The sequence below is a fragment of the Psittacula echo genome (assembly GCF_963264785.1).
Source record: "Psittacula echo genome assembly, chromosome: 1".
Taxonomy (NCBI): Eukaryota; Metazoa; Chordata; class Aves; order Psittaciformes; family Psittacidae; genus Psittacula; species Psittacula echo.
Genome location: NC_137735.1, coordinates 88,723,071 through 88,736,994, shown reverse-complemented (window position 1 = coordinate 88,736,994; position 13,924 = coordinate 88,723,071).

Genomic DNA, 13,924 nt, shown 5'->3' with positions numbered 1-13,924 from the left:
TTTTTACAAGCTGGTGAGACACAGAAACCAGTTGCCCAGAGAAGCTGTGGATGCCCCATCACTGCAAGTGTTCAAAGTTAGGCTGGAGAAGGCTTAGAGCAACCTGGTCAAGTGGCAGGTGTCCCTGCCCATGGCAGGGGGTTTGAACCCTTCTAACCCAACCCATTCTATGAATCTATGGTACTATGGTTCTAATTTAACACCCCATTTATACATAATAACATAGTGGTTTCTCCATCATCATTAGGTTGCATAAGATTTTGTCTTTCTCAGCCACCCATATCCCTCAGGTGAGAGATGATGAGATCTCTCATCATTCAGTCTCCCAGTTGATTTAAAGTTATGTTGAAGATTATAAATTCCTGGGAGAACTCACTTAAAGCTTTTCTCCAGTATGAAAACTAACCATTAATTTATCTCGTTTTGTTTTCTGACTTTGACTAACTTTAATCTACATGAGAACCTTCCTTTTATCTCTTAGTTTCTTGGAACTGCACTGCTGAGGAACTTCATCAAGCTTTGTAGACACTTAGTTATAGTGCACTAATTGGATAACCCTGTATCTGTTTGCTTCTGGAGTTCTTCCAAGAACTCTACTAGTTTTATGAGGCATGACTACTCTCTACAAAAGCTGTTTACTCTCCAGGACATTTCTCTCTACTATTTCTATTGTTCATTATCATTTGTACCACCTATCCTGTATAAAAGCCAGCTTTTTTCCAGGTCAGTAGTTCCCTGGGTTCTTCTCTGAGTACTTCTCAAAATCTTGCATTTCATAGTTCTTTCTCTCTGATGTTGAGGCCAGTTAATGCCTTTGATTATTTACTGCAATTACTTGATATTTTAAGTGTCCACAGATTCTATTACAAGAAAGTAATTGAGTAAGGATGTAGGTTATGCAAGACTTGTAAAGAAAGTAATTATATTTTATTAAACTGAAAGATTTACTTGGAAAATATCATTATAAGCTATCGTTTTTCTCTATAGGTCTTGCTTCATTTACTTTTTTAGAGCATTAAGGCTACAATAACCCTACCTTTATAGCATGGCAAGACTTACAAAAGGCCTAAGTTCACTTTTGAATTTTTAAATTATCTTTAAACAGCCCCTTTGGCACTGCAAACATCTGACCTTTTAACAGCTTCTTGGGCTTATTTTTGCCAGTCTTGTTATTTTTTTTATGTATGCCTTTAAGACATTATTCTAGTAAATTGTGTCTTTTTGTTGTTTCAATTTAGGTCTTGTGTATTATTCAGGACTAAATCAGTTTGTTTCTTTTCTTGTGAGTGCTTTCACAAATAGCTCCAAGAAGCAATCACAGTGGCGAAAAAGTAGAAGCTGTACTTGCATATAAAATAGACCAAGGTCCATTTCTGGCTGTAAAAGGTATTGACCTGGAACAGTCCGGGATGATCTGTGTATCCAAGCTCTTTCCGCAACAATAGAAGGTGGCCTCTTCCACACTGCATATTGGAAAGAGTCCCTGGCTTGCTCATTGACATAAACAAAAGCCATGGCAAAGTGTTCACGAGCAGTTGAGTGGAGTCTATGATCTCATTCCAGAGGTCAAACCTTTGCCTTGTCCTGGCTTAGTCTACCAGTGCAGACACAGCCTCATCATGGTTCACTGTGATGTTTACCCAGTCTAGAACGATTGGACTCTCCCATTGTTACAGCCTTTAAGGGTCTCTGGTCATCTGTAGCATTTCGTTCACCTCCTTTTGTTCACATGATTGATAGCATAGCACAAACAGCACACTGTTCATTTAGCATGGCATGAAATCCTGCAGCCATTGAAATTCTGTAGCAAAACACAATGGTTGACACATCCTCTGTTTACAGTGTAATTTCTTTAGCATTATTGTGTAAATGCAAACTACAGTTCTTGTACAAAATCTATATTTATGTACTAGTGTTCACTGAATATCTTCATTAAACTTTCATAATGCCTATTATATTTTGATTTTGTTTTTGTTTTTTAGTTGTTCTTATTTTTTTTCCCAGAAAAGGCATTTGTAATAGTTCTGCCATTTAAACTATATTTTAAAAGGAAAGTATTTGTGTAGGCATATTTGGGCATTTGTCTTGATTTAGTTGCATGGTTTTATATGCTCTGCTTACCTGGGTTATTGCTTTTGTTTTATTTTCTTACCTTCTATTCTATCCATTATTCTCAGTCATAGGCTTTCTGTGATTTCAGACCACACAGACAGATCAATCTGAATGATTTACTTTCCAGATCTGGCAAGATTTCCTTGGTTTTCCTTTTAAAATTGCCTCATAGTGGTTTTAATCTTAAATGTCAGCAGCACTGATTCTGTTTTGATTAGGTGGACCCCGTCTTATATTAACTCAATGTGATTCAAAAATTTACCAGATGCTAATAAATATAATCCCCTTTCCCCTAACACAGTTTAATCAATCATGCACTGAGCCTCTGTTATCTGACACAGCGAATAAAACCAGGACCAGTGAAGAATGCTACTGTGTAGGACTGCATTTTTAAGCTTTCTGGTTTAAACTTTGCTTTCAGGAGCTCGTAGCTTGTTGATTCTTTCTTTGGTCACTGCTTTTTATGTATACCCAGGAAAGCTGCTTTCACTGTGGCTCAGCAAACAAAGCAGGATAAATCCAGGGATTTAGACTCAGCCCTCCTTGCTGGTCTTTGTGTCAGAAGAGTTTTCTTGAACCTCTACCCTAAGTTGCTGCTGAAGTTTGTTACTGGATTTCACTTTAAGTAGAGAACTAACATACTAGTTAACTCCCTTTATGAGTCCTTTGTGAGTCCTTTAAAAAGAAAGGCATCACTTCACAGCCTGATTACATAGAGGAAGTTGCCTTTCCACTTCCTAAAGGCAAAACTCTTTCAGGCCCTTGCAGCATAGGTGTGTCTTGGCACAGTGATTTCTGTGCAGACTAACAAGGTAATTGATGGTGGTGAATTTGCTATCACTGATCCGCTCACGCGCTGTGCAAGTGCAAGTTACTGTAGCAGCTTTGCTGAAGAGGCATGCCTCAGTTCCATCCAAAGGAACTTTAATCTCACGCTCAGCAAGCATTGCTCTATTGCAGAAGCACTCCGTCTGATAGGTAGATTCTTTGTGTCTAAGGATGACAAAACCTAATTGGAGTAAATTAAGTGAGAGGAGTAACAAGGCTACTGCTTGGAATCACACACAGTGTGAGTGGGCTTAACAAGCATGAAAAGAAGAAAGGACAATTACTTATGAATGACTGAAGTTTCAAGAGGCATAGTGCATGAGTATTAACTACCAGGTCTCATTTTTCTCCACTGAGGTCTCTGCATGTAAGTGGGATAATTCTTCTGTCTGTCAAGAAGAAACTAAACGAATAAGCTTACACCTCTTTATTAGCTGTGAAAGAAACATGAGGAAAGGTCCCTTGGGGACCACAAATTAAGGTGGTCTCCATTCTTGAGTTTATGTCCATACACTGTGGGCAACGTTCATTTTAACAGCATATCTTGAAAATTATGGCAAAGTAGCTTTCCCTTCTTTTCCCTCTCTTTGACTTACTCTGCTTTTCTTTCAGCTTCTTAAAAGTGTTTCCGACACACTTCCAGCTGCCACTGATTTGTAAGGAATTGTGTATGGTTTGGAGGATGTAACCCAAAGTTGCCTGAACTCTGGTACTTTCAATTGATAAAGTCCTGCTCAAAACTGTAATAGTCTCTTCACAGAGACTGCAGTCTAGGTTAGAGAAAACAGTAAGAAACTTCAGTGCCTCTCACTTTTTTAGATGACACCACTCTCCTGCCTTTTTTCTTTTTCAAGATTAAAAAGAAGATCTAAATATACAGTAAATTACACTGTCTCTGTTTGAGTGTATTTTCCACACTTCTACTGATGCAAAGTGATTTTATCACTTAAATTAAAATATGCAATCAGAACGTGGCTTGAATTTTAATCCCTTACACTGTGAGTTTGGTTTAAGCAGAATCCATGCTTTGAGTATTACTATTTGATTGGAAACAGTTTTCTACAGGTCAGACTTAGCAATAGCAATGTGTCTTTAAGGCAACATTCACAGTGTAAACTAATGTTTTATTTAATGACCACTTAACTTTATGGCAATGAATTTTCCTCTCAGAAAACATTGCACACAAGGAGAAGGATGATACAAGGAACACGTTTTGAGTGCAGTTCACTAGAAAAGAGAACAGCAGCAAAGCTCAGCTTCTGTTAAGAGATCATTACAATTTATATGAGGGAAAACGTGGCATTTCTTGGAAATTGTCTAAGCAAAACGTAACAGTGAAAAGTAATTCCTTCACTCTTCCTCTTACTTGTATGACATCTGATCAGGTACCTAATTGCTTGACCTATGCTATAAACAGGAAGGTCAGAGAGAACAAATCAAACATGCACTGGTGCTGAAGACTACAATAGGACAACTGAAAGTTAAATATGAGCACAGGCTCATTTGAAGGGGTAGGGCTGCATGCGTCCCACTAGCAGTTGTGTTTGCACTGACACCATGTGAAGTGATAAATGAGGAAGTCAAGTAACCACCTGCTGTGAAGCACCTGCCTTGAAGACCACTCAGCATTCAGGTAAGGCAAATGTGCTCTTACTGTGGGGAAGGAATTGGCAAGGAGCCCTCTCTCCTCAAACAAACAAGGACTTAAAAATCCTGTCAATCAGGTCTTAAAGTGCGGAAATAGGAGGACTGAATCTTTATTCACTAGAAATACATTTTTGTGAGTGGAAGTGGCAAGAGAGGCACGGAAGTGTTTCTTTTTGGACAGGTTTGTGATTCAGTGGAACAGCAGGGTGTACTTTGTATGGATCAGATAGGTGAATCAACATGGATAATTAATTCCTTCTCATAACTTAGGGGTTATTTCTTACTCTCAAGGTGAAGGAAGGTGGTGGGAAGTCCTATCATTAGTTCCAAACAGTAAGCTTTGTCCTTGTCCTCTGTGAAGAGGCAGAAAGTTTTAGCATTAATAAGTTATCTTCCTATGAAGCCACTCTGAGAGACCATGTCAGTGCTGATGGGAGGTGGTTTGTAGCCAACAGAAGGCCCAAACTCTCCTAGTTAACAACCTGAGTTTTGCTTTGTGAGGTGACAAGAAGAAGGAAGAACAGTGGCTGTAGGGTTTGCATTTGAGGAAGAACAGCCAGTGATGCAGGCAGTTGTTAACTGACATAAGATCACGCTCATGTGCAACAGTGTAAAGATGAGAATCTTATCAGTCTTCTTCTGGCTCCATGCTTGGTTTTGGGGGTTGGAGCTATGTGAGGTGAATTTTAGGCACTTTGCCTCTATTTTTTCCTCCTTAGTCTTCTATTATTGTTCCTTTTCTCTTAGCCTGATATTTCTCCATTCTCCCTTTATTTCCTACTTTCATCTTGGTGACAGAAAGAGGAGACTCTGTGAGTGTACACGTATGTAGTTACCAGGACTATACCAAACACTCCAGATGTACGTCAATGGGAGATTTGTGAATGGTAAAGGCAAAACTGCAAAATTCATGGGCTAGACAATGTTCAAAGCCTGCTGGTATATTTACTTAAATTGATTAGTCTTGAGGTTTCAGATCCGAGGAGGCCTGCCTATTGCTAGTATGAGCTGTGACTTTGCCTGTCCCAGTGTTAGATATCTTTTTTGGTTTATACCAAAAGAAAACATTTTTTCCAACCTGCCTTTTTTCCCCTCAACAATAGGTGTCTCTTCATTATTTCTGTTGACTTGTCCTGCCTCTGAGTGATACTCTCCTTTTCTTTAGAACTACAGCGAGGGCTGGTTACTTCCTAAGAGACAGAGAATGTAGAGCTGTTGATCACACAGCTGACAGGGCAGAGGTACAGCACCTGTGCAAGTGAGGAACCTAGTCATTGCTCACAAGTGTTGGAGCCTCTGAGGTATTGAATAACAGGTATTGAAATAAAAGATATTGAAAAATGTACCCATTTGTCATGGTATAACCCCAGGTGGCAACAGAACACCACACATCCGCTGCTCACTCTTCCCTGGAGGGATGGGGAAGAGAATTGGAAAGGTAAAAGTGAGAAAACCAGAGGGTTGAAATAAAACCTGTTTAATAAGCAAAGCAAAAGCTGCACACACAAGCAAAGCAAAGCACGGAATTCATTCACCTCTTTCCATTGGCAGGCAGGTGTTCAGCCATCTCCAGGAAAGCAGAGCTCCATCATCCATAACGGTTACTTGGGAAAACAAATGCCATCACTCTGAATGCCCCCCCTTCTTCTTCTTCTCCCAGCTTTAAATGCTAAGCATGAAGCCATATCGTATGAAATACCCCTTGGGTCAGTTAGTGTCAGCCGTGTCCCTTCACAACTTCTTATGCATTCCTAGCCTACTCGCTGGTGGGATAAGAAGCAGAAAAGGCCTTGTCTCTGTGTGAGCACTGCTCAGCAGTAAATAAAACATCTCTGTGTTATCAACCCTGTTTTCACCACAAATCTCATAGTCCCATACTAGCTACTATGAAGAAAATTAACTCTATCCCAGCCAAAACCAGCACAACATTGCACTACTATTTTTCTAGAGATTGACACATACCTCTGATGCTTGGGAGGATTATGTTCCCATGCCTAGCACGTGATCTGCAGTGATCCATGCCTAGCACGTGATCCATGGACTCTCTGGTTTCTCAAGCAGTAACCCTATGCTGAATGAAACAACCTTTGTTTTCAGTTTTGGACCAGAAGATACCTTGGCTTGGGCACATGTGCTTCTTGCAAGGTTAGGAATCCTCTTCCCTAGGGCTGCTAGGAATAGCCAAATCAGTCCTTGCCATCTCTTGGCTGCTGTTTCTGAAAAAAAGTGCTCTCATCCAAGCCGACCATGGGTCATAGTTCCCATCATAGCAGAGGCAACTCCAGCACCAGTTCTTGGAGTCTGAATTCTCAGGCTAGGGAACATTCATTCTCCCAGGTTAACAGTGACTTTTCCTCAACACAGACATGGCTCCTCCTTGCACAGGCCTTTTTTACAAAAGGAAAAGAGTGTTCTCTGCAAACCCACCTATGAGGTCTCTTTGTTTACTGATAGAAGGACACAAATTTTTCAGCCACTAAACTTTTTAAGTATGTTTTTCTTGTCAGGAAGCTGTCCCCTTTCTGTGGCTTAAATGTCATTGTAGCTAATCAGAGAGGGTGTCTCTTGCTTTTGCATATGACTTCCTAGAGCCATAACTCTCACTAAGGCAAGTGGGCTTATTCAGTAGGCATATGAATGTATACACCACCACAACAACAACCCACAAAGGCAAAGCTGAATGTCCTGCTTAATGAAGCATCTGGTTTTATGTCTGAAACAGTAAAGCCCTCACTCATATCTTGTACTTACTGCCTTTCCACTGAGACAACGCTTGACTGCTAGAAGAGCAGTAAATTGGTGAGAGCACTTGTGTGGCTTTTTTAAAATCTGTAATTATGTTTTTAGTTGTTTTTCTAAATGTCTCCCAGATTCTTTCTGTCATTATGGGGTACAAAAGTCAACACTACACTGACTAGGGTTTTGAGGTCTTCCCATTCAGCTTGGACCCATGTTTATTGCAAAACTACGCAGAGATTTACCAGGACTATCAATCATGCTGATCCTAGGACACTGATGCCGAGTGCTCAGCTGAATAAATCCCCATTCAGCATTGCCCAGTTGATCTTGGTACTCTCATTTCCTCCTACTGAGAATATCAAAAGATATTCATAGGACACAATTGGCTTCTCACTGGGGAAAGCTGCTCTTTCAGGCTTTCTGTGTTATACTCAGGCTTAGCTTGACCAGCCTTCCGTCTGTGTTGAAGTTTAATGGAGCATCAGGCCTCTGCAGTTCAGGAAGAAACAGAGGTACAATCAATCAGAAGTCTTAGGTCATAGTTCACTGTATTAGAATGGCTGCGAATCTTGTCTGGGGGAGAGGAACAGAAAAGGGAATATGTGTTTGATGTTTTAGCTAGTGTAATAAGGCCCTTTCGCTTCAAAGGCATGAAGTCCAATGAAGCTTAAAAATATCAAGCTTGACCCTCTTGATTTATCTTTTGAATTTGAATATTTCTTGAAAATTAATTTTACCTCATAAAAAACAATTCCAGGTTTTCTTCACAGGTTGTAGACCAGTATCTTATTTTCTTCACACAACCATTTTGATTTGCAAACAGGCAGAGTCAAAAAGTTGAGGCTTTCTCAGTCGTAAGACTCATGATAAAATTCTGATGAATGGTGACATAATGACAGTCCAGCCTTCTCTGAAAGCAGCAGCTGCTGTTGGAGACCTCTTGCCTTCAGGCTTTCCCATGAAGTGCCAAATTCTATTTGTGAAATCCATGCACCATAAGATTAATAACATTGGGGATATTCCTAACAGATCTCATCACCCAGCTCCTCACTTCTCTGTCTGTGCTTTCTCTACTACAGTAGCCGAGCTTGTGCTCATTTTACCATTTCCCACTACCTCCTTTAGTCCCATCCATCTTCTGACTGTTTTCTCTTTCAGAGACAGATTGCAGACACCAGTGTTATGCCCAGGCTAGAGATTAAGCTGGATCTGTACAGGATGAGGAAGAACAAGAAGCAGAACATGCTAATTAAGTTGTTGTCATTATCTTTTCTATCACTCTCCCCTGCTTTTGATGTGAGAGCACACACACAAAATACGGTGGGACATGTTAATTATTGCATCCAAGTGGAGAAGAATGTGTTACACTAGATGCTGTGGTGATAATAACTAAGCAGAATGGCAAAGAACGCTTATGTCAATAAGAGCATAGCTATGTTGAAATAATTTCTGCAAAGCAAACTGTGAGAAAAACAGAATTTGTACGCATTGGACTCATTTGGTTTCCTCTCAGAGATATTAGGCTATGTCTTGCACTATCTTTTTGCTACTTCTGCTTCCTTTCAAGAAGAAAACAGAACAGTCAAAATGGATAGTACAAGGGAGAGGAAGGACAGAAAAAGAAGAGATGGGGAAGGAGAAAAAGAATAATAGTGAAAGCAGGAGATGGAGGGGTAAACAGCAAAGAGATTGGAGGATGGGAAGAAAACCAGAAAAGGAATAGGAAGAAGTTATTTTGGTTTTATTCTTGAAGAAGAATCTGTAGGATTAATTAATGAGTTGACCTGACAGCTCTTCAAGTCTTGAAGGTGTTACTACAGTCCCTACAGTATTGAATCATATTCCATATGTTAGCAGTTTGCTGTGGATTGAAGTCTAGAATCCTCAGAAGTGTTCCTGTGGCATAAAGGACTCCAAAGTCTGAATGGAGGACTGCAGTCCCATAGTTCTCACAGAACTTCTGTTCCAACTCCTAGCTGCATTGATTTGACTTGTCTTCTTTGACTTCTCTAGTGTAAGCATTGCATAACATACATATGTACAACACTACTATTATGGAAGCAACAAACTTTGGTTGCTAAGGAAAGGTGAGCTAGGAGTTAAGGGTGACAGCAAAGCATTGACCTCATTGACAATGGTGCAGTCCCACAGTAACAAGAAAAGCAGAACAGTGATCAGCCATCAGTCCAGATTCTACCATTAAGAGAATATCAGCCAGGCATTTTCTTCACCTCTTCATGTCCTTGTCCTCACTATCTCCTCTCATGGGTTGTACCTTCACCAGTTCAGACCCTTCCACCTCAAAACCTCTCGGTCAGCTCAATGACAGCAAGAGACTTCTCGCTGACATGGAAAGCTGCTGATGGAAGCCAAGGGCTGGGCAGCGCGCTGGAGTATGAAGTCACCTACAAGAGGGACTGGGAGTCCTGGGAGGTAAGAGCAGAGGAGCCGGGCTGTCCTGGTTTGGGCAGTTGAGAGCCTGTGGTAGAAGTTGTGCAAATGAACGGCCTTTCCATTCTCAGGCACTATGAGGAGATGCCACAAAGGTAGTTTCAGGTCAGGCAGAAGGGGCTATCTTTCTGTTTGCAAGAGACTTACCCAGTGAAACACCATTTGTCCTGAACTGAGTGTGAAGGTCTGTTCTTCATTGATCTTCCTTGAGCTGGAATTGATTTTGCCCTGAATCCCTCCCAAATGAGATTAAATCACGTTCCAACAGGAGCTTTGGGAAAATGGCAAAATACACTTGAAGCTGCTTCTCTGTCCAGGAGGATGCACTTTTTTTTCTTTTTTTTTCATTGTAATTCAAGTGCACATATCCCAGCTCCCCAATTTCCTACCTCTCGACTCTCCTTCCTTTCCCCCAAAACCAGAAAGCTGCCTCACTCTTGCTTTCCAACACCATACGCTGCCATCTCAGCCACAAGGACCTTGTTTGTCCCAGGGAGCAGCTACTTTGCCCATATGTGAGCTAGACCAGGGTGAGACAGTGACTTCTTGTCAGTACAGCGAGTGGAGGATCATGGGAGACCACTGAAGGTAGTGCGGGATGGAGCAGAGCTATCCAAAGTGGTGAAAGGGAGTGCTGGACCAGTATGATGATAAGTACCCTGAGACATTATGTGTGTTCCAGTTAATGTGCTGCTGCCTTCAGAAGTGCCACCTGGAAGGCTAAGGATGGTACTTTTGATGCAGGTTGCTTCCTTAGGTTTTGTTGAAACTTTAATGGTGGAAATGCCTCTATAGAAAACACATTCTCTAAGCTGGGGTTAAAGTTTGGTCCAGCAGCGAGCTAGCTGGGATTTCTCAGCAAAGTAGCTGTCCAGTCTGCATCCTTGCAGTACAGCAGCAATGCTAATGAAGATCAAAGAGAAACAGCTCTCAGCTTGTTCTGGCTGGAGAATGAAGGTTGAAATGTGACGAGGATCTGCAGATTGGAGCAAGGACAAAGGAGGAAAAAACTCATTGAAGATGTTAGAACAAATCAAAGGGGTACGAAGGTGCCAGGAATACTTTCAGATTGGCAGTTTTTTAACCTGCATCACTCTATTAAAGATTGCCTGTGGCAATGTTTCTACTGTGTTTAGGTGGGGAAACAGCATGGACTTAAAAATGAGAACAGCAAGGTTGTTGGGACAAAAGCTATTTAGAAAAGATTGCTTCTAAACCACATGTTGATAAACTAGCGAAACTAATTACACAGTGTGACTGCCTGGAAGCTGGTTCTAGTCCTGAGTGTCTATCACAAATATGCTACTATTGTCCTTGTGCCCATGGCTCTTGGCTCTTCCTGGCCTTAATGTAGTCTCTCTTTTCTCAGAAGGATTGCAATCTTTATTGTGTCTCTTCAGCCACATGGGCTTCAATGTGCAAAGCACTTCTGAGAAGGTGGAGCAGATTAACTGCCTTCAAGTACCACATGGGTAAGAAGCCCACTCCCTACTCCTTTCTTGAAAGTTTCCTTACTTAACCATGGGCTAAGAGCAGGCTGTGCACGGATATCACTCATTGCAATGAGGAGGACGAAGTATATTCACCTGTGTAACTCCTTACTCTGTGTACAACTTCCAGCACATGTACGGAAATTGTAATGAAGTGTTTCAGCTGCAATCCATTCAAGACCTTGACTTCCTTGGCTGGAAGTCTGAGGATAGAAACCTACTTCCTTTCTTCCTCTACATTTCCTTTGGAAATAGGTTTGAATGAAAGACACTGACCTGATAGGGTGGAAATTTTGGCTGAATTCCTCCCAGCCTGCCTGAACACAGCTTCCTGTTATGAAAATACACATATTCCCTTACCTCTTCATCCTCTAGAAATGACATGCTTTCTGCTCCTTGAAGCAAAGTCTGCTTTGAAAGTCAGCAATATGAATGAAGAAAAGCTGCAGTGGCCCAGCCACTGCGGCTGATCAGAAATAGCTCCAAATTGTCCATACAGCCTCAAATTTGTGTCAGGTCTTCAAAGATGGAGTGGGGAAGTGACCATAGTGCTCTGTTCAGGAAACTGTCCTGGGTTACAGAGCAGTCAGGGAGGCTGACCCAAAGTAAATTGACTCTTGGGTTTCGTGATAATTATTTGCCTCTTAGGAGAGAGCATCAGCTCTTTTTACTACATACTTTTTAAAGTCATGAGGAGGAAAGATGGATTATGCTTGTTACTTCTTTGAAATCCTTTGCTTCTCCCTTTGTCTAGCTTCACATCCAGTGCTTGTAAGAGACAGGGGCTCTTTATTTTGAAGAACTAATTGCAAAGCATCACTGAAAGCTAGAGAGCTGCATAAATGCTGATGCTAGCAGTCACACCGCCTGAGTCTATACTGCTAAATAAATCAGGGCCAAGACGTAGTATCGAGTACTGCTTTGTAACTGCTTGCACTACTTCAATGTCAGCACTCTCCCCGCCGTGGTTTGGCCTGTGCCAACTAGTGGTTTCCAGGATAACATCCTGACACGGTTTGGGAGATAGCGCACGGTAGCAGCCATTCCCAGTGGACAACATGGACATGACTGTATGAGGTTAGGCTGTGTCCAGTGTCCTTCAACAGTATTCTAGCAGGCTTTGCACCAAGGCTGTGCAACACACATCCTGTTTCACAGGATGTGACTCCCTGGGAAGCCCTCGCTGGAGCAGGCTTGTGGCAGGACCCATGGACCCATGGAGAGAGGAGCCACACTGGAGCAGGTTTGCTGGCAGAAGCTGTGAACCTGTGGGGGATCCCTGCTGGATAAGCCTGTTCCTGAAGGGCTGCACCCTATGAAATGAACCCACACAGGAGAAGTTTGTGAAGAACTTCAGCCTGTGGGAAGGAGTCACACTTGACAAGTTCATGGAGGGCTGTCTCCTGTGGGACGCACCCCGCACTGGAGCAGAGACAGAGCGTGAGGAGGAAGGAGTGGCAGAGACAATGTGTGACAAACTGAGCGCACCCCTCATTCCTCATTCCCCTGTGCTGCTCAGGAGGAGGAGATAAAGAAACTGGGAATTAAGTTGAGCCTGGGAAGAAGGGAAGGGTGAGGGGAAGGTGTTTTAAGGCTTGTTTTTCATGTCTCATTATCCTACTCTGATTTGATTGGCAAGAAATTAAATTAATTTCACTAAGTTGAGTCTTTTTTGCTTGTAATAGTAAGATAGTAGGGAAGTAGCCTGCACTGAGATTCAGAAAAGCCTGCTGGAGTCATAGGGGGGTCTTAGATAACCAAGACAAACAATTATAATCTAATTTTCTTTGCACAAATATTTCCTCTCCTCTCCACCTTCTAGTCCAACATGGTGAAAGATCTCAAGCAACCCTACCCCCATCTTAGTTATATGAATGTATTTGGTAAAGGAGACAGGCCATATTTCCCATGTACCTGCATTCAGATAGGCTTGCTTTGCATTCTCCTGATAGGTGTGATTGGCAGGGGAAGAAGCTAGATTTAGCTAGGGCTTCTTTCTAAAAATAGGTAATCAATTTCAGTTCAAGCCTCTCAGGTTATAGGGAAAGAAAATGATTCTGCCTGGGACCATAATGAGCTTGGATAATGTTTTCCCGTTCAAGAGCAATGAATCTAAGGGTTTAAAAGGAGTGTTACTAAAAGGGATAAAATGGCAACTCACTGGTAGGCCTGTTTACTAAATTCAGCAGTAGAACCTGAAAGCTTCTTGGTAATGTAGCCCACTCCCCTGTTCTGCCCAGAGCTAAGAGTCCACTGTCGATTTGCAAGGAGATGTTGCTCTTAAACCTCTCTCACTGTTTCCAATTGCAGTGATCCCACTTCTGATGCCAGGTGGTTGCTCTTGGCAGCTTCAGTCCACAAAGCCTTGGTTCTGTCAGAAAGGACTCCATAGGAGAGGAGTCCCTAAGAGAACCTTGAGGAACAGACCTTTTCTTCTTTCTTTTTATTTTCATGCTCCACGGCTCCTTTGCTTTATCACTATCAAGGGGAATACCACAGGTAATTTCTAACCCTCAAAACCACTATTCTCTCTCGATCAATATGTGTTTTAAATACCTTTAAACTTATGACACAATTGTATTTCAACCTCAGTCCCTCAGAGTGAAATCCCTGAAGTCAATTCACCCCCTTTGTTGTGATCTCTAGCCACTTCAGGC